At 49.2% G+C, this 18,798-nt stretch overlaps 1 pseudogene; it reads right to left on the bottom strand.

The window, feature by feature from the left end:
• Positions 1–2,381: 2,381 nt before the first annotated feature.
• LOC130265985 (zinc finger protein 239-like) lies at positions 2,382–4,119 on the bottom strand (annotated as a pseudogene).
• Between the last annotated feature and the right edge of the window lie 14,679 nt (positions 4,120–18,798).

Here is an 18,798-nt window from a genome sequence, read left to right as displayed (position 1 = left end):
AGAGACTGCAAGAGGCTGTTCTTAGAGGTTTTCATGGTTGTTTATTTTTCCTTATTTCAGGAATGCTTTGTCTAGCGAACAGCGGTTTGCTCGCTAGACGTCTAGGGCAGAATCTGCCTGGTAGAGGCAGGATTTATCTTTTATAGTCTAAATTACGTACTAGGTATTTACAAATGACCCTCAATACAATACAATCTTGTTACATGGTCTAGCTCTGTCTTTATCTAATTTAAAAGTGCCAGCGTGTCACTCAGCATGGATGACACGGAGAAGAAGGAGGAGGAGGTATTCACACCCCCAATTTTCCATCTTGGCTACGTGTCCCTTATCACAAACATTCTAGAAATCTGCTAATTTTACATTCTAACAGTCTAATTTACACTCTGTTTATTTTTGCGGCTTGCATTTCTTTTCTCAATGTTGGTAAATTGTTCCAAGGAGCTAAATTCAGCCTCTGAGACACCTGGGTCTCATTCGAGGGTCTTTGGGGACCCCGCCAGGGGGGATCTTAAACTTTCTAGGGAAGCCAGAGGAATACTCTGGACTCCCACAGACCAAAACCGTCCCCAGAACTGGCACTGGGATCAACATTGAGATCATGACGGACATTGGGACCAGCACTGGGAACACTCCAGGACTACCCTTGGGAACGGGACCAGCACCGGCACCAGGAGAACTCTGGCACTGAGATTTAGAGCAGCACTGGCACCAGAACCATGACTGGCACCGCTGCAGGACCGGGCCCAAGACCAAGATTGCAGGATCAACACTGGCATTGGTACCAGCACTTGGACAAGACCCACTCTGAAACCGAGACCACGACCAAAACTGAGACCAAGATTGACACTGAAACCAGCACTGGCACTGAGACTGGTGTCACTATAAAGCTAAGAATGAGACGGATACCAAAACCACTCAGGGATCAAGATCCTGTTCAGGACTGGAGTCAGCATCAGAAGTGCTCCAGAACTGCTCCAAACTGAGACTGAGACCGGGAACAGGATGGAGATCAAAACAGGGAGTGCTTTGGGACTGCCGCCTTTACTGCAACGAGTTTTGGCTGCGCCCTACTTGAGACTTCGCAGGACTGGGAGGAACCCTTGGGTGGGGCAGCACCACCTCAGTTCGCATCGTTCTGGTACAGTCATCCCGGTCCATATAAACACAGTTTGTACAGTCCCAGTCCGTGTGACCCCAGTTTGTACAATCACAGTCAATGTGATCCCAGTTTGTACAATCCCAGTCTGTGTGATCCCAGTTTGCACAATCCCAGCCTGAATGGCCCTGGTCCTTCTGGTCCCAGTCTGTGCAGTCCCAGTCTGGAGGATCCCAGTCCATGTGATCCCAGCCCCCATGATCCCAGTCTGCATGATCCTGCATGGCTCACACTGTCAAGGCCTGGAATTCCAGTTCCCAGCCAGGAAAAGATGTTCCTGCCCTTGGAGGCAAAGCTCTTCAGAAAGGGCCAAAAGCCAAGTGCAGCAAGATCGTACAGGGACATTTCACTGCCAGCCTTCAGAACTTCACCCATGACTCTTGGAGCTCCTGCAGTGGGAATTGAATCAGGGCAGGGTCTTTGGTGGGAGCTGCCCTGGGTCAAGGGAGACCCTGAGAAAGAAACAGAGCAGGCAGAGAGAGGCAGGAGAGAAAGGAGGACACAAACACAGTCAGCTGAGAAGGTGTTGGGGGTTGAGTGTTTTTCCTATTGCTGTGTCAATTTAAAGAATTTTTCCCATTGTCATGCCAATGGAGATCTTTGCAGGCTCTGGACAAAAGGGGTAGGTGGGATCGGCTTGGAGAGGGGCTCTCATGCTTCCAGAGGGGACTCGTATTTCCGGGGGCAGGGAGGAGGATCCTCTCGGTCTTGGAGCCACGCGGCCGAACGCAGGAGAGCCAGACCCTCTGCCATCACCTGCCCTGCATCTGCCCTGCTACAGCCTCCAGTCTCTGCGGACACAGCTGACCACCAGAACCCTACGGTGAGCGAGGAGCTGCCCGCTCCAGCCGCTCCCCCCCTGAGACCGGCGCAGCCGCGGCCGCCCCTTCCCACCTCCGCTCCCACCGAAAGAGAGCGTGCTCACAGCTAAAGAAAGGACTGGAACCGAGTAATCTGTTCTGTTTTGTTAGTAATTTTAACAACTGCTGTTGTTTCTGCTGGTACAGTTAGATATATTAGTAAAAGAGCTGTTATTCCTACCCCCTTATCTCTGCCTCAGAGTCCTTGATTCAAACGTTTATAATATTTGGGGGGGGGAGTGGAATTCGGGTCTCTGTTTCAAAGGAAAATTTCTGCCTTTCTTGGCAGACATCTGTCCTTCAAACCAGGACAGAAGGTGCCACTGAAAATAAAACTGGAACTGGGTGAAAGAGAATGGGACAGAAATCAGAAATTGTCAAAGCTTTATTTACTATCAAATCCATCCCCCCCAGGCAGCCCCAGACAATCCCAATCCCACCGCTCCAAATTTGGATCCCACTTCTCCCAATCTCCTTCCAACCCCTTCTCACCCGGGCGGCTGAGAGATCCAGTAAGGTTTGCGGGAGTTCAGTTGTTTTGATGAGGGAACAAGGCACTTTGCAGTTGGATTGAGCCCTTTTGTGTCAAAATTGAGGTGTTTTCACTGGGATTTCAGTGGTTTTGAGGTGACAGATTGATCTGTCTTGGCATTTGGAATACAAAGAGATGGAGAAGAGACAAAAATTAAGGCCAAAACAAAAGGATAATCAGGCAGGTGTCTTTCCAACATGGATCCCAGGGAATGTGGGCCACCAGGCCTCTGCCCAGCGTGGGTCCTGCAGGGGGGATGGAGTTGGAGCAGCGCACGAAGCTCTTCATGCACTTGGGACACTCGCAGGACTACCCTTACTGGTGCTTCTTTTGGTGTTGGCTCAAGGCTGACCTGTCAGAGAAGCTCTTCCCACACTCCTTACACTCACAGGGCCTCTCACCAGTGTGGATGCGCCGGTGACAGATGAGGTCACAGTTTTGCCTGAAGCCCTTCCCGCAGTCAGGACACTCATAGGGCCTCTCCTCTGTGTGTGTTTGGTAGTGCTTGAGAAGCCTGGAGCTGGTCTGAAACCTCTTCCCACATTTAGAACACTCGTAGGGCCTCTCCCCAGTGTGGATACTTTGGTGGCAGATTAGGGCGAAACAGTCCTTGAAGCCCTTCCCACAGTCCCCACAATTGTATGGCCTTCCCCAGTGTGGATGTACTGGTGGCAGATCAATTTGGCATGCTCAATGAAGCCCTTCCCACACTCCTCACATTTGTAAGGCCTTTCCCCAGTGTGGATCCTCTGGTGGCGGATCAGACTGGAGCTGTGGCTGAAGCTCATCCTACACTCCTCACACTCGTGGGGCTTTTCCCCCATGTGGATGCGATGGTGTTTGCTGAGGGCCCCATTTTCCCACATCCCTTCCCGCAGTCAGGGCAGCGGAAGGGCTTCTCGTCTGTGTGTGTGCACTGGTGCCTGAGGAGATTACCTCTGGTGTGAAACCTCTTCCCACACTCCCCACACTCGTAGGGCCTCTCCCCAGTGTGGATCCTCTGGTAGCGGATCAGGAGGTACCTCCATCTGAAGCTCTGAAGCTCATCCCACACTGCGAGCACTTGTGGGGCTTCTCCCTACCACGAAGTTGCTCATGGACCACCAGGTCCGAGCTCTGGCTCAATCTCTGGCCGCCTGCCCGCCCCAGGTTGGATCTTTCCTCCTCAGATCCCCGCGATCTGCGTTTGCAGTCCCTCCTGGTGCAGGATCTCCCTGTTGCTGCTTTTCCTCCCCGTTGGATTCCTGCACTATGGAGCCGCTGCAAACGGCATCTTCCACAAGGTTCTGCCACGGGGATTTGTCCTCCCGGTCTCTTTGCTCAGCTCCTTGTCTGGGCGAGGAAGGACAAGGAGAGGATTGGATTTGCCTCCGTGCTAGAGGGAAGGGGAAGGAGATCCCCCCAGCACATCCCCAGCAGGTCGGTGTCGGCAGCGGGGTGTCCTGCAGCCGGGGCCATGCTGGGCTGGGAGATGGAGCAGGACAGAGGGGGAAACAGGCACTGACTTCCTCCTCACCTGCCTGCGGCTCCCGGGCCATCTTCCTCTTCCTCACAGCCTCCTCCTCCTCCATTGGGCCAAGGCTTGGGAATGGGAAATCCTGTTTTGGGGAAAAACAAGGGATGATTGTGTTTGTGTTGGGAGTTCCTCCTGCCCAAGTCCATCTCTAGAAGTCCCCAAGCATCTGGGGTCCATCAAAGCCTCCCAAACACCAACATTCCACCCTGAAAATGCCTCCCCTGTCCCAGCTGCTGGGGGTCAGGCTTCTATTGCGGGTCCCCCATGTACTTGGTCCCCACCCTCCCCAGGCTGCTGGGACTCCCAGGAATCAAAAAAGCTCCCCCCTCTTCCCTCTCCCAATTTAGGGGTGCTGGGGGATTTTTGGGTCCCGGGGTCTCTTCTCCCTTTATTCTCTGCTTTAGGGTGCTGGGGGTCCAAGGAGTCCCCCCACCCCTCTCCAGGCGGCGCTCCCCCCTCTCTGGGCTCCCCACTTTGGGGTCCTGGGGGACACAGGGCTCTGCTCCTCCAGGCTGCCTCTGCCAGCAGCCGCCACCGGGACCCTCCAATGTTCCCCCAAGGGGCATTTTCTGCTCAGCTTTGCAGTTCTGCATTCTCCAAACATTCCCCTTCCCCAAAAAAAAAAAAACCATGCTGAAAGGCACTGGGACCATTCAAGGAACAACTGGGATAAAACTGGGGGCAAATGAACCATGCTGTGGTAACTGGGAGTGCCTGGAAATGAGTACGAGATTGTTCAGGGCAACTGGAATATACTGGGAGTGTCTGAGACCATAGGGGTGGCGACTGGGACCTAACTGGGAGCAACTGGGAATGGGCTGAGGGAAAAACTGGGACCATGCTGGGGCAACTGGGGGAAAGTGTGAGTGACGGGGGCCCTGCTGGCAGAGATTGGCATCATACTGGACTCATAGTGGGATAGTACTGGGAGTGACTGGGACTGTGCTAGGGAACTGATATAACTAGTGTCTGTAACCATACTGGGGGGACTGGAACCACACTGGAAACAGTTGTGGGCATTCTGGGGAGAACTGGGACCCTGGTGGCGGACACTAGGGAGTCATTGGGAGCTACTACTCTATACTGGGGGAAACTGGGCATGACTGGGACCATGCTGGGAGGGACTGAGATAATCTATGGAGTGACTGGGACTGTGCTGGGGGTAACTCGGATCACACTGGGAGGAACAGAGACCAACTGGAACCATGCTCAGAATGACTGGGATCACACTGGATCATACTGGCAGCAACTGGAACTGCACTGAGGGTGAACGGGAGAGGCTGTGAGCAACTGGGATCAGTCTGGAAGCAGCTGAGGACAACTGGCAGTGACTGGGAATATGCTGGCAGCAACTGGGATACACTGGGACAGACTGAAACCACAGTGAGGGGAAATGGGAGCAACTGGAACCACATTGGATGATAATGGGAGCAGCTGTGCCCATGTCAAAGTCATACTGGGATCCTACTGGAACTACGTGGGATCGTACTGGAAGTGACTAGAATAGAACTGGGAATATCCTAGAATGACTGGAATCACATTGCAATCAGACTGGGAGTGATGGGAATAGTGCTGGCCATGACCCAAACGGTACTCAAAATGACTGGGAGACACTGGGCCAAACTGGGAGGGCCAGGGAGTCACTCTGGGCATAACTGGAATAATACTGGGACAAGCTGGGAAAGACTGGGGCCATACTGGAGATGACTGGAACCATACTGGGGGTGACTGCGTGAAACGGATCATATTGGGATGACTTGAACCATACTGGGAGTGACTACAGGAACTACTGGGAGCCACTGGGATTACAGTGATTGGGAATGGAACCTGGCTGGGGGGTTACTGGGAGCTACTGAGCCCATGTTGGGAGGAAAATATGGACACATTAGGAGCAACTGGGATCAACTGGAAGGTACTGGAACCATGCTGAGAGGACTGAGGCCATAACAGGGGCATACTGGGGCAACTGTGACCACACTGGGAGGAACTGGGACCAACTGGAACCATGCTCAGAAGGACTGGGATTACACTGGATCATACTGGCAGCCACTGGAACTGTACTGAGGGTGATTGGGAGAGGCTCTGAGCAACTGGGATCAGTCTGGAAATTGCTAAGGACAACTAGGAATGACTGGGAACATACTGGCGGCAACTGGGATGCACTGCGAGAAACTGGAACCATACTGAAGGGAAATGGGAGCAGCTGTGCCCATGTCAGAGTCATACTGGGATCCTACTGGAAATAGCTGGGATGGTACTGGGAGTGACTAGAATAATGTGATATAGTATAAGCACTTGGTTCATTAAAACTCCTAGTAGGGAACAATGAATTACAGCAGGGGGTGAGACGGGTGTAGACTTTGACCACATAGTTTCAAATCACTGAGCACGGTATGCATAACTTCTGCTGTCACCAGCAGTTGTTTAACCGGTTTTTGAAAATTCTTCCCTAGGCTAGGAGGAACCAGCAAGAAAGAATCGGGCATCTCCTCCCTGCTGTGACCACCAGAAGACAGACTACGACTCTCCAGCAACGGGCCGCGCAGACACAGAGTACTCCAAGGAAGGACAGGTCAGCTGGAATAGAACTGCATAAAAGACCATGGAGGGGAGAGGGAACTGCGCGCCGTTGGTGGAGCAAAGACTCCTGGACGCCCAACGCTGTTTGCTTACTGTCACTTGCTCTAATAAATTTTAATTGATTAGGACTGACTTGATTCAGTTTTCAGTCTATAACAATTTGGATCTCTGACTCAGACAGGGACAACCCGGTGGGACGTTCTCCCTTGGGGAGGCACCCTGCAGCTTTGCAGCCCTGTTTGAGAGACGCCCTCTGGGACCCTAACCAACAAATCCTAAATTCGGCAGTAAGCAAAAAAAGCCGGCAACCCTGTAATCTTTGCGCACAAAGATCCGGACAAAGATGCAAGACCCATAAGTATAGGCTGTTATCCATTCCATTGGGGTTGAGTATCCCGGAGTGTGCTGAGTGAGACGCCTGATTGCGGGCGAAGTGAGTGCAGACCCCTTAGTATTGCATTTCCCACATCCCGCAAGGGGCTGGGTCACGAACAGGGGGGCAGCAGGTGTGTGTGAGTGAGAAGGCACTCCAGACGATGGGACAGAGGAAAAGCAAGCCCTCTGTTCCCATGGGCGGGGGACCCCAAGTTAAGCTCCCCCACATACCACCAGATAGTCCATTAGGTTTAATAATCAAGACCTGGGATGCTGTCCTGGGTTGGTGTTTTGACTGAATTCTCACCCTGCCCCCTTGGCCATGAAGCTGTCTGCTCCCGGGGGAGGGGCCGCCTGGGCTCGACTCTGTGGACTGGCCTTGGTTTTTTCTTCTTCTTGCCGTGGCTTGCTTGGCTCTGGCTGCTGCTGCTTGTGGCTTTTCGCTGCTGTGGTAGTAGTTCGTTGCCTGGTTTGTTAGTTAGCTGTTTTTTTCTTGATTTTTTGGCTTTATATTGCTTGAATTATTTGTTTTAGCTCGCTGTTGTTTAAGGATTGCTGGCTGTTTTTTTTTCTTTCCTTTCTCTCTCTCTCCCTCTCCCTTTTCCCCCCCCCCCGAGGATCAGCACCAGCTCGCTCCGGAGGAACCCTGCAGCCTGCCTCTGGACACCGGCCAGAGAAGCATCTCGTCCCTCTAGTGAAGATCGAATCGTCCACATCTTTTTTTTCTCTCTCGGTGAAAATTTTTTTTTGTTATCTGGATCTGTGCTGGGAAGTGTTTCTCTTGTATGTGTTAATAAATAGGTTTTTTCCACTTTTCCCCCTGAGTGAAATATTTGTTTCTTAAGTCCAGTGGGATAAAGAATTGGGGGTTTATTCCCTGGGGAGCTCTTTTGGGTGTTTTTTCCCCTAAGTTTGTCCAAACTAGGACATTTCTCATTTGGTGGCCCGTACAGGGAAGAGAAAGTGGAAAAAACTTTAATAACATCTTGTTTTTAATTTGCCTGTATTGATATCAGTATGTTTTTTGAAGCCATGATGTCTTTTGGATTGGAAGCCTGCCTGTATGTTTGCTCTTTAGAGTTTTTTGAAATCTTAATACCCCTGTGGTCTTTGGGCCTGTTCTCTTACTCAGAGATAGCCCCAGTGTTGTCTCTAGCACGTAGTTTTTTCATGAAAGGGGTATTAACCAAAATACTCATTGGGCTAGGCTTGGTTGTTATGATCTGCCAGAAGTTTATGAAGGTGTTAGAATCCACTTCAGGGATGTACAAGTCGTGGTTTGTGTTGTGCACTCAATTCATTAGAGGAGAAGCAAGCAAAGAGGATTTCTTGCCTTTATTTTCCTTCTTCTCCCCTGAATTATTTACATCTCTGTTAGAAAATGTTCAGCTCTCCCTGAGTGTAAAGGAAACCATCTTTCTGGTATTTAATTTAGTAAGTTTTTTCTATACTGTCTGCAGTTTATACAGAATGAAAGCTGAGATTTCTAGGGATGCAGGTGTTACAACCCCTGATTTGGTAGCAAAGCAGAGTGGGAAGAATTCTGAGTGGTGTGGCAAATGGGAGGAACTGGGCCAAATTCTAAAAGAGTTTTCTGAACCTATAATCTGGGATTTTTCATCTGAAGAAATTCAAGACCCAGTCGAGATTGCAAAGTACTTAAAAGAAAAGTGTCAAGACAATTCTAAGGAAAAGAAAATCACTGCAGTGAGCTGGGCTCTGGCGTACGCTTATCGAACCCTGTTAGATAGTGTAGGACAACAAACAAAGGAGAGGGAACAGGGAGATAACGTAGCTACTATTCCAGTTACTCAGACTGCAGTTAACACCTCAGGCTCCAGGACAGGGGCAAAATTAGACAGCAAGCTTCAACCTATGGCTGTGGCTACCCATACCAGGAGTAGGAAGTGCACAAAGAAAGCAGATCGGCCGGGGGAGGATGATGATGATGAGGATGCAGGAGAAGGACCTTCAACTCCCCCTGATATAAAATCCGAAGCTAAAGTGACTGATGGGAGATCAGATACTAATAATGAGTCCCTTTCCCTGAAAGATCTTCGTGGTCTAAGAAAAGACTATACAAGGCGACCTGATAAATCCATAATTAGTTGGCTGGTTCGGCTTTGGGATGCGACAGGTGAGGCAACCATCCTGGATGGCACGGAAGCGAGACATTTGGGATCCCTGTCTCAAGATCCAGTCATCGATCAAGGTATGATGAGGGGAGCTAATCCTCAGAGCGTCTGGTCACGTGTATTGGACAGTGTGGCACAAAGATATCTCTGCGCTGATGACCTGTACATGCAGCAGACCAGATGGAAAACCATCGAGCAGGGAATCCAACATTTGAGAGAGATGGCGGTGACAGAAATTATTTTCTCAGATGACGTAACAACTAGAAATCCAGATCTGGTACCATGCACACCGATTATGTGGAGGAAGCTTGTGAGGCTTGGACCATCTGAATATGCCTCAGCTCTTGCAATCATGAAACGAGAAGATATATACGAGACAGTGCTTGATATGGCAAAGAAGCTTCGGGCATACGCTGATGCTGTGCATGGCCCAACGCATGCCAGGATTGCAGCCGTAGAAACACGTTTACAGAACTTGGAGGATAAGTTGGAGGAAAACCATAAGAAGCTGAGAGAGGAAATCAAGGAGGATCTCCTCCAAATCTCAGCTGTGCAAATCAGACGTCCTGGCAGTCAACGCAGACGCTCCTCTGCTGAGGAGAGAAGGTACACCCCACGTGCGGAGTTGTGGTTTTTCTTGCGTGACTGCGGAGAAAACATGAAGAGGTGGGATGGAAAGCCCACAGCTGTTCTGGCACGACGAGTGCGTGATTTGAAGGAAGACAAGGCTCAACAAGAAGGTTCCATCAGAAAGAGAGCAGCTCCAGTCGCCCGGAATCACAGTGCCACGTATGAGGAGGATGATGACGACATGTCCGATTCACTTGAAGGAACTTCTAAGACCTATGCCCCCGTCAAAAAGGATAAACAGGCTTAGGGAGACCCTGCCTCTAGCCAGGGTGAGGCCAGGGAAAACCGAATGTTTTGGACCGTGTGGATTCGGTGGCCTGGCACATCGGAACCACAGGAGTATGAAGCTTTAGTGGACACTGGATCACAGTGTACTATATTTCCATCAGGATGTGTCGGAGAAGAGACCGTTTCTATTGCTGGTGTAACAGGTGGATCACAGGACTTTACCATAGTGGAAGCGGAAATGAGTCTAACTGGAGGAGAGTGGAAGAGATACCCGATTGCGACTGGCCCAGAGGCCCCGTGTATTTTGGGAATAGATTTCCTTCGAAGCGGGTATTTTAAGGACCCAAAAGGCTTCAAGTGGGCATTTGGGATAGCGACTGTGATGGTGGAGAGAATCCAGCAATTGAACACCCTGTCCGGACTATGTGAGAATCCAATTGCCGTGGGACTCCTGAGGGTAGAGGAGCAGAGGGTGCCGATTGCCACTTCAATAGTACATCGCCGGCAATATAGGACAACTTGGGATGCTGTGATCCCGATCCATAAGATGATCCGGGAGCTGGAGCGCCAAGGGGTGGTGAGCAAAACCCACTCACCCTTCAACAGTCCCATCTGGCCTGTGCGCAAGTCTGAAGGAGAATGGAGATTGACAGTGGACTACCGTGCATTGAATGAAGTCACCCCACCGTTGAGCGCTGCCGTGCCGGACATGCTGGAGCTGCAGTACGAGCTGGAGTCCAAGGCAGCAAGGTGGTATGCCACCATTGACATCGCCAATGCGTTTTTCTCCATTCCTTTGGCAGCAGAATGCAGGCCGCAGTTTGCTTTCACCTGGAGGGGCGTGCAGTACACCTGGAACCGACTGCCCCAGGGGTGGAAGCACAGTCCCACCATCTGCCATGGGCTGATCCAGGCTGCACTGGAAAAGGGTGAGGCTCCAGAACATTTGCAGTACATCGATGACATCATTGTGTGGGGAAACACAGCAGAAGAAGTGTTTGAGAAAGGAAGGGAAATTATCCGAATTCTCCTGGAAGCCAGTTTTGCCATCAAGAAGAATAAAGTTAAGGGACCTGCTCGTAAGATCCAGTTCCTAGGAGTGAAGTGGCAAGATGGAAGACGTCAGATTCCTACTGATGTTATTAATAAAATCACAGCTATGTCTCCACCTACTAACAAGAAGGAGACACAAGCTTTCTTGGGTGCTATAGGCTTTTGGAGAATGCACATCCCCGAGTACAGTCAGATTGTGAGCCCTCTTTACCAGGTTACTCGGAAGAAGAATGATTTTCATTGGGGCCCAGAACAACAACAAGCCTTCATCCAGATTAAACAAGAGATCGCCCATGCAGTAGCTCTTGGTCCCGTCAGGACGGGGCCAGATGTGAAGAATGTGCTCTATTCTGCAGCTGGAAACCACGGTCTGTCTTGGAGTCTGTGGCAGAAGGTGTCAGGTGAGACCCGAGGCCGACCCCTGGGATTCTGGAGCAGAAGTTACAGAGGGTCTGAAGGTAATTATACCCCGACAGAAAAGGAAATCCTGGCTGCTTATGAGGGAGTCCAAGCTGCGTCAGAGGTGATTGGCACAGAAGCACAACTCTTTCTGGCACCCCGGTTGCCAGTGCTGGGGTGGATGTTCAGTGGGAAGGTTCCCTCCACCCACCATGCCACCAGTGCCACATGGAGCAAGTGGATAGCCCTCATTACGCAGCGCGCCCGGATCGGGAAATTAAATCGCCCAGGGATCTTAGAAATAATTACCAACTGGCCAGAGGGAGAAAGTTTTGGTGTGACAGACAAGGAACAAGAACCGGTGACCCGGGCTGAAGAAGCACCACCTTACAACCAGCTACCGGCAGAGGAAATCCGTTATGCCCTGTTCACCGACGGTTCCTGTCGCATTGTAGGGACAAATCGGAAATGGAAAGCAGCTGTATGGAGCCCTACACGACGGGTTGCAGAAGCTACTGAAGGAGAAGGAGGGTCTAGTCAATTCGCTGAACTCAAAGCTGTCCAACTGGCTTTGAATATTGCCGAAAGAGAAAGGTGGCCAAAGCTCTATCTTTACACTGATTCCTGGATGGTAGCCAACGCTTTGTGGGGATGGCTGCAGAGATGGAAAGAGACGAACTGGCAGCGCAGAGGAAGACCAATCTGGGCTGCAGAAGAGTGGAAAGACATAGCTACTCGGTTAGACAAGCTACCCGTGAAGGTTCGCCATGTGGACGCCCATGTCCCCAGAAGTAGAGCTAACGAAGAACAGCGAAATAACCATCAAGTAGATCAAGCAGCAAAAATAGGGGGGTTGGAAATAGATTTAGATTGGAAACATAAGGGAGAGTTGTTCCTGGCTCGATGGGCCCATGATGCCTCAGGCCATCAGGGGAGGGATGCAACCTATAAGTGGGCACGAGACCGAGGGGTGGATCTTACCATGGACAGCATTACTCAAGTTATTCATGATTGTGACACTTGCGCTGCCATCAAGCAGGCCAAGCGGGTGAAGCCCCTCTGGTATGGAGGACGGTGGTCCAAGTACAGGTATGGGGAGGTTTGGCAGATTGATTACATCGCACTGCCTCAGACCTGCCAGGGCAAACGTTATGTGCTGACCATGGTGGAAGCCACCACCGGATGGTTGGAGACTTACCCTGTATCTCACGCCACTGCCCGCAACACCATCCTGGGCATGGATAAACAGGTCCTTTGGAGGCATGGTACTCCTGAAAGGATCGAGTCAGACAATGGGACTCATTTTAAGAATAACCTTGTCAACACCTGGGCTAGGGAACACGGTATTGAGTGGGTGTACCACATCCCTTACCATGCACCAGCTGCAGGTAAAGTGGAGAGGTACATTGGATTGTTAAAGACCACCTTAAAGGCATTGGGTGGGGGATCCTTTAAGAATTGGGAGCAGCATTTGGCAAAGGCCACTTGGTTAGTCAACACTCGAGGTTCCACCAACCGAGCAGGTCCTGCCCAATCTGAGTGCCTTAATACAGTAAATGGAGACAAAGTCCCAGCGGCCCATGTCAGAGGATTGCTAGGGAAGACAGTATGGATTAATCCTGCCTCGAGTACAGGCAAACCCATTCGGGGGATTGCCTTTGCTCAAGGACCTGGATGTACTTGGTGGATAATGCAGAAAGATGGAACAACCCGCTGTGTACCTCAGGGAGATCTGACTGTGGGATGAGACAGAAGGAATATGTAAATGTTGAAGGTTTGAGCAAGTCAGAGGAAGTGTTCATATTGTGTTTAATGAGTGTATATCCCAATCGTGTGTCAATGATCACGATATGGGATAAGGGGTGGAATGTCCTGGGTTGGTGTTTTGACTGAATTCTCACCCTGCCCCCTTGGCCATGAAGCTGTCTGCTCCCAGGGGAGGGGCCGCCTGGGCTCGGCTCTGTGGACTGGCCTTGGTTTTTTTTCTCTTCTTGCGGTGGCTCGCTTGGCTCTGGCTGCTGCTGTGTGTGGCTTTTCGCTGCTGTGGTAGTAGTTCGTTGCCTGGTTTGTTAGTTAGCTGTTTTTTTCTTGATTTTTTGGCTTTATATTGCTTGAATTATTTGTTTTAGCTCGCTGTTGTTTAAGGCTTGCTGGCTGTTTTTTTTTTCTTTCCTTTCTCTCTCCCCCTCTCCCTTCCCCCCACCCTCACCTCCCGAGGATCAGCACCAGCTTGCTCCGGAGGAACCCTGCGGCCTGCCTCTGGACACCGGCCAGAGAAGCATCTCGTCCCTCTAGTGAAGATCGAATCGTCCACGTCTCTTTTTTTCTCTCTCGGTGAAAATTTTTTTTTGTTATCTGGATCTGTGCTGGGAAGTGTTTCCCTTGTATGTGTCAATAAATAGGTTTTTTCCACTTTTCCCCCCTGAGTGAAATATTTTTTCTTAAGTCCAGTGGGATAAAGAATTGGGGGTTTATTCCCTGGGGAGCTCTTCTGGGGGTTTTTTCCCCTAAGTTTGTCCAAACTAGGACAGATGCCTTCCCGTCTAGGAGCGGGAAAGACAGAGCGAAAATGATACACTATTGCATGGAAGTATGGGGGGGTCAGCAGATAGGAGAGACCACCTCTGTTGGCCAATTTTCAATTCCTCTGAGGATTGGATTTGTCAGGATTTAAATATTTATGTGAATTCAAAGGAGCCTTTCAGGCGAGAGGAGAGCAAATATAGTGCTTTATGGATAGTTACTGAGACTAGAGTGAATCTTTTTACACTAAAGGAAGGTAGGAAGAAAAGGACCAAAACCGAAGATGAAATGCTAGTGCTGCCCCCACCCTATGTTCTACCATCTCCCCCTCCTGCGCCTTTGCCACCTCCTAATCCCACTGCCCCCGCACATCCGGGGCACTCGGACTCGAGCACACCGGAAGTAAGGCGAAGGTTAACCAGGAGCCAGACAAAGAAGGAGCAAGACGGGCAAGGGTTATTTCCCCTTCGGGAGGTCCCAATGTGGGGGGCAGGCGCTAGAGAAGCTTAGGAAGAACTTTCAGTTATATTCAGGTGTAGATCCTAGTACCCCCGTGGGAGAGGCAATGTTGAAATTTCAGTTTGTGGCAAAATCGTGGGTGGACATTAGAAAGAAATTGGAAAAGCTAGAGGACTGGGAGACTTGGGGGTTGGAGGAATTGTTGAGGGAAGCACAGAAAGTATATGTCCGGCGAGAAGATAAGGCTTAAAAGAGACACATGAGTGAGGCAATGAGCGGCAGGGCCGGGCACGGATGTGCGAGACTGGGAGCACAAGCTGAGGGCTGTGGGGCAGCTGGGGCTCAGCGCCGGGCGTGCCTGACCCCACCACCCCCAGGCAGGGACAGCAGTGACCGCTGGCCCCCGTGGGGCTGCGGGATGCCCCAGCCCCTTGAGGCTCGGGGTGCCCAGCCGCCTGTGATGCTGCGGGCCGTGTTCGCTGGGAGCACCGGTGGGGGAGGAACTGTGTTTGCACTGTGACAGGAAATGAACTGACTCTGGTATACAGTGTGTGCTAAAAAGAAGGAGAACATGAATAAATGAATTTATGGGAAACGCAGATTGTAAGTGAAATTATTAGGATTCTGTTTTAAGGATTTTGTGAGTTTTGCTGGAGAATACAAGTAATACATACAGGGAAAGCCATGGAAGTTTGCTAAATGTGTGAGAGGGGTTTGAAAAGCATGAGTCTCTGATTGCTCCTCATTGTGATTGTAATTTACTAAAAAAGTTTGATGACTAAAATGGGAATGCAAATTAGTGTTGTGAAAAGTAACAAGAGTTTATGCTGAAATACATCCGGAAGTATAAGCAGCCACAGAGATATACAGAGTTTGCTTAGGCAAGCTTTGCAAAAAAATATTAAAAGAGTTTACTCCACCCTCAGGAGCTGTTGCAATATGTAGATAATTTGCTGTTATTGGAAGAGCAAGAGGGGGTGGGTTGAGTAGAGTGTCAGATATTTAGGACACCTTCTGACTGGGGGGTTGCAGTGTGTTGGTCCAGAAGGAGTGCAGGGGATTTTTGCCCCAGACTGACAAAGGGTTGTAGCAATTTTTGGAGTTAGTGAGGTACTGCAGAGCTTGGATTAAAAATTTTTCTGTTATGGCTAGACCTTTGTGTAACTTTTTAACCCAGAGCGGTACTGGTGTTTTGATGTAGACACCAGAGGTGGAGTGACGTGTTTTTATTTTGGAAAAAAGGGACATGTGAAGAGAAAAGGTAAGAAAAGAGTAGCAAATGAAAAGATGTTTAAAAAGGATTAGGGGGGTCAGGGGCTCTATTTGCTGGGGACACAGGAAAGATCAGAGTCCCTGGTAAAGCTAAGAGTAGGTCCCCATCAAGAAGGAATTGATTTTTTGGTAGATTCCAGGGCGGAAAGGTCAATTGTTCAATCCCTGCCCATGGCCGTAAAATTTCATCAGAAAGGTACAGGTGGTGGGAGCTAAAAGAAAACCCTTTGGGGTGCCAGTGATAGAGGATGTAACATTTAAAATAGACTCCAGAATAGGCCTGGAGTCTCTATTGTTAGTCCCTGGAGCAAATTATGATTTATTAGAGAGAGACTCGATGATTGAGTTAAAAATTAGTTTAGAAGTTGTAGAAAACAAATTAAACATTAAATTATGCCTCCTACGAACAACAGATGAATAAAAGATAAACCCCAAGGTGTGGTATACACCTGATACAGTGGGGAAATTAGAAATTGAACCTTTTGAAGTAACAATCAAAAATCCCGACGTTCCAGTAAGAATTAGGCAATACCTTTTGTCCAAAGAGGGGAGACAAGGCTTGAAACCCGAGATAGAGAGATTGTTAAAGAAAGGGCTACTAGAGTCCTGTATGTCCCCCTTTAACACCCCTATATTACCAGTAAAGAAGGCTGATGGAAAATACAGATTGGTACATGATTTAAGAGAAATAAACAAAAGAACCGTGGAAAGATTCCCGGTGGTTGCAAACCTGCGTGCCCTATTAAGCCAGCTAGGACCAGAAGATAAATGGTACAGCGTGATAGACTTGATAGACATTCTGGTCCTGTCCCCTTAAGGAAACCTGCTGGGATTACTTTGCCTTTGAATGGGAGGACCCGGATACACACAGAAAACAACAGCTAGGGTGGACACTCCTTCCCCAAGGATTCACCGAGTCCCCGAATTCATTTGGACAAGCAGTGGAGCAAATCTTGTGAAACTGTGATCTAGGGGAAGGGGTGAGATTAGTACAATATGTGGACAATTTATTACTAGCAGGGAAGGAAGAGGAAGCGGTCAGGCAGGAAAGCATAAAACTGCTGAACTTTTTGAGCTTACAGGGATTAAAGGTTTCTAAGTCCAAACTACAATTTGTAGAAGAGGAAGTAAAGATTTAGGGCACAGATTAAGTAAGGGCACAAAGAAACTAGACCCTGAGAGAGTGCAGGGCATCCTTTCAATTACAGCCCCGAAAACTAAGAGACAGGTCCAACAATTGCTAGGGCTGTTTGGCTATTGTAGACAATGGAATGAAGATTTTAGTGGCAACGTCAAATTTCTATATCAGAAACTAACTAAAGAAGGGTTAGTAAAGTGGTCTCCTGAAGATGAGGAACAATTAGAGAACCTTAAGGCAGAAGTGGTAAACCCCCGGGTGCTGAGTTTGCCAGATCTGAAAAGGCCCTTTTTCCTGTTTGTCAATACCAATGAGGGGACAGCCTTTGGAGTCCTGGCTCAGGAGTGGGCTGGGAATAAGACGCCTGTAGCGTACCTATCCAAACTTCTAGACCCCATTAGATGGGGATGGCCAACATGTTTACAAGCCATAGTAGCTGCTGTATTACTGGTCAAAGAAGCAGCGAAAATCACTTTTGGAGGTGAACTTAAGGTTATGTCCCCACATAACATTAGAGGGGTACTATAGCAGAAGGCAGAAAAATGGATCACAGACGCCAGGCTCCTGCAGTATGAGGGGATTTTGGTATCATCCCCTAAGTTAATGCTAGAAACAACTGCCTTGCAAAATCCTGCCCAATTTTTATATGGTGAGCCTAGCGAAGGATTGGCCCATGATTGTCTTAAAAATATAGAGGAGCAAATGAAAATCCAGCCAGAGTTGGAAGAGGAGGAGTTAGAAGATGGGGAAAAAATATTTATGGATGGCTCCTGAGTAATAGAAGGGAAAAGAAAATCAGGATATGTAATTATAAATGGGAGAACTTTTGAAGTCATAGAATCAGGTCCCCTTAGTCCCAGCTGGGGAATTATATGCTGTATTAAGGGCCCTGAAACTACTACAGGACAAGGAAGGAACTATATACACTGATTCAAAGTATGCCTACGGAGTGGTACATATATTTGGGAAAATCTGGGAAGAAAGAGATCTGATAAACTCACAAGGAAAGGGGTTAATTCATGAGGAATTAATAGTTCAACTACTACGGGCTATAAGGGGGCCAAAGAAACTAGCCGTTGTACACGTCAAAGGGCACCAAACAGGACTAAGTGTTATGGTAAGAGGGAATAATCTGGCAGACCAGGAAGCTCGGCGAGCAGCCCTGCTATCCCTAAGGATCAAAGAACAGACCAGACAGCAGTGTCCAACCTGTGGCAAAGATTTAGCGGAAGAGCCATGCTATGCCTGTTGGGAAGATTTTGGGATGGATGAATACGTTGTGCCTGTGATAATTTACAAAAAAGGCACTGCCTTATACATGGCCCCAAATGCATTCTTGGCTTCACTACTCAAGAGAAAGCCAAACTAATGCAAATGGGGGTCTCAGAAACAACTGAAGGAAAATGGGGACTGCCGGATGGTAGGCAAGTTCTTCCCAAACCACTAGCCTATAAAATACTACAAGCAATCCATGAAAAGACCCACTGGGGAACATAGGCATTAGTGGATCAATTTGCTATCAAATATATGTGCATTGGAATTTATAATGTGGCAAAATAAATTACTCAAGGATGTTTGACCTGTCAGAAGGTTAATAAGCAACAACTGAGAGAAAGAGTGATGGGAGGAAGAGAACTAGCACACCAACCCTTCTCCCATAGACAAGTAGATTTCACTGAATTACCAAAGACAGGCAGACGTAAGTACTTACTGGTAATAGTGGACCATCTGACCCATTATGTGGAGGCATTCCCTACTGCCCGAGCCACTGCCTAAACCGTGGTAAAATTGCTCCTAGAAGAAATTATCCCCTGTTACAGGATAATAGAGGCGGTAGATTCAGATAGAGGCCCACATTTCGCATCCAAGGTGGTGGGGGATGTCTCTTCAGCATTAGGGACTCGGTGGCAGTATCATACTCCCTGGCACCCACAGAGCTCAG

The sequence above is a fragment of the Oenanthe melanoleuca genome, unplaced genomic scaffold (assembly GCF_029582105.1).
Source record: "Oenanthe melanoleuca isolate GR-GAL-2019-014 unplaced genomic scaffold, OMel1.0 S001, whole genome shotgun sequence".
In the NCBI taxonomy this organism is placed as follows: domain Eukaryota; kingdom Metazoa; phylum Chordata; class Aves; order Passeriformes; family Muscicapidae; genus Oenanthe; species Oenanthe melanoleuca.
The sequence above is the reverse complement of the archived record's forward strand: the minus strand, read 5'-3'. Positions and strand labels throughout refer to the sequence as shown.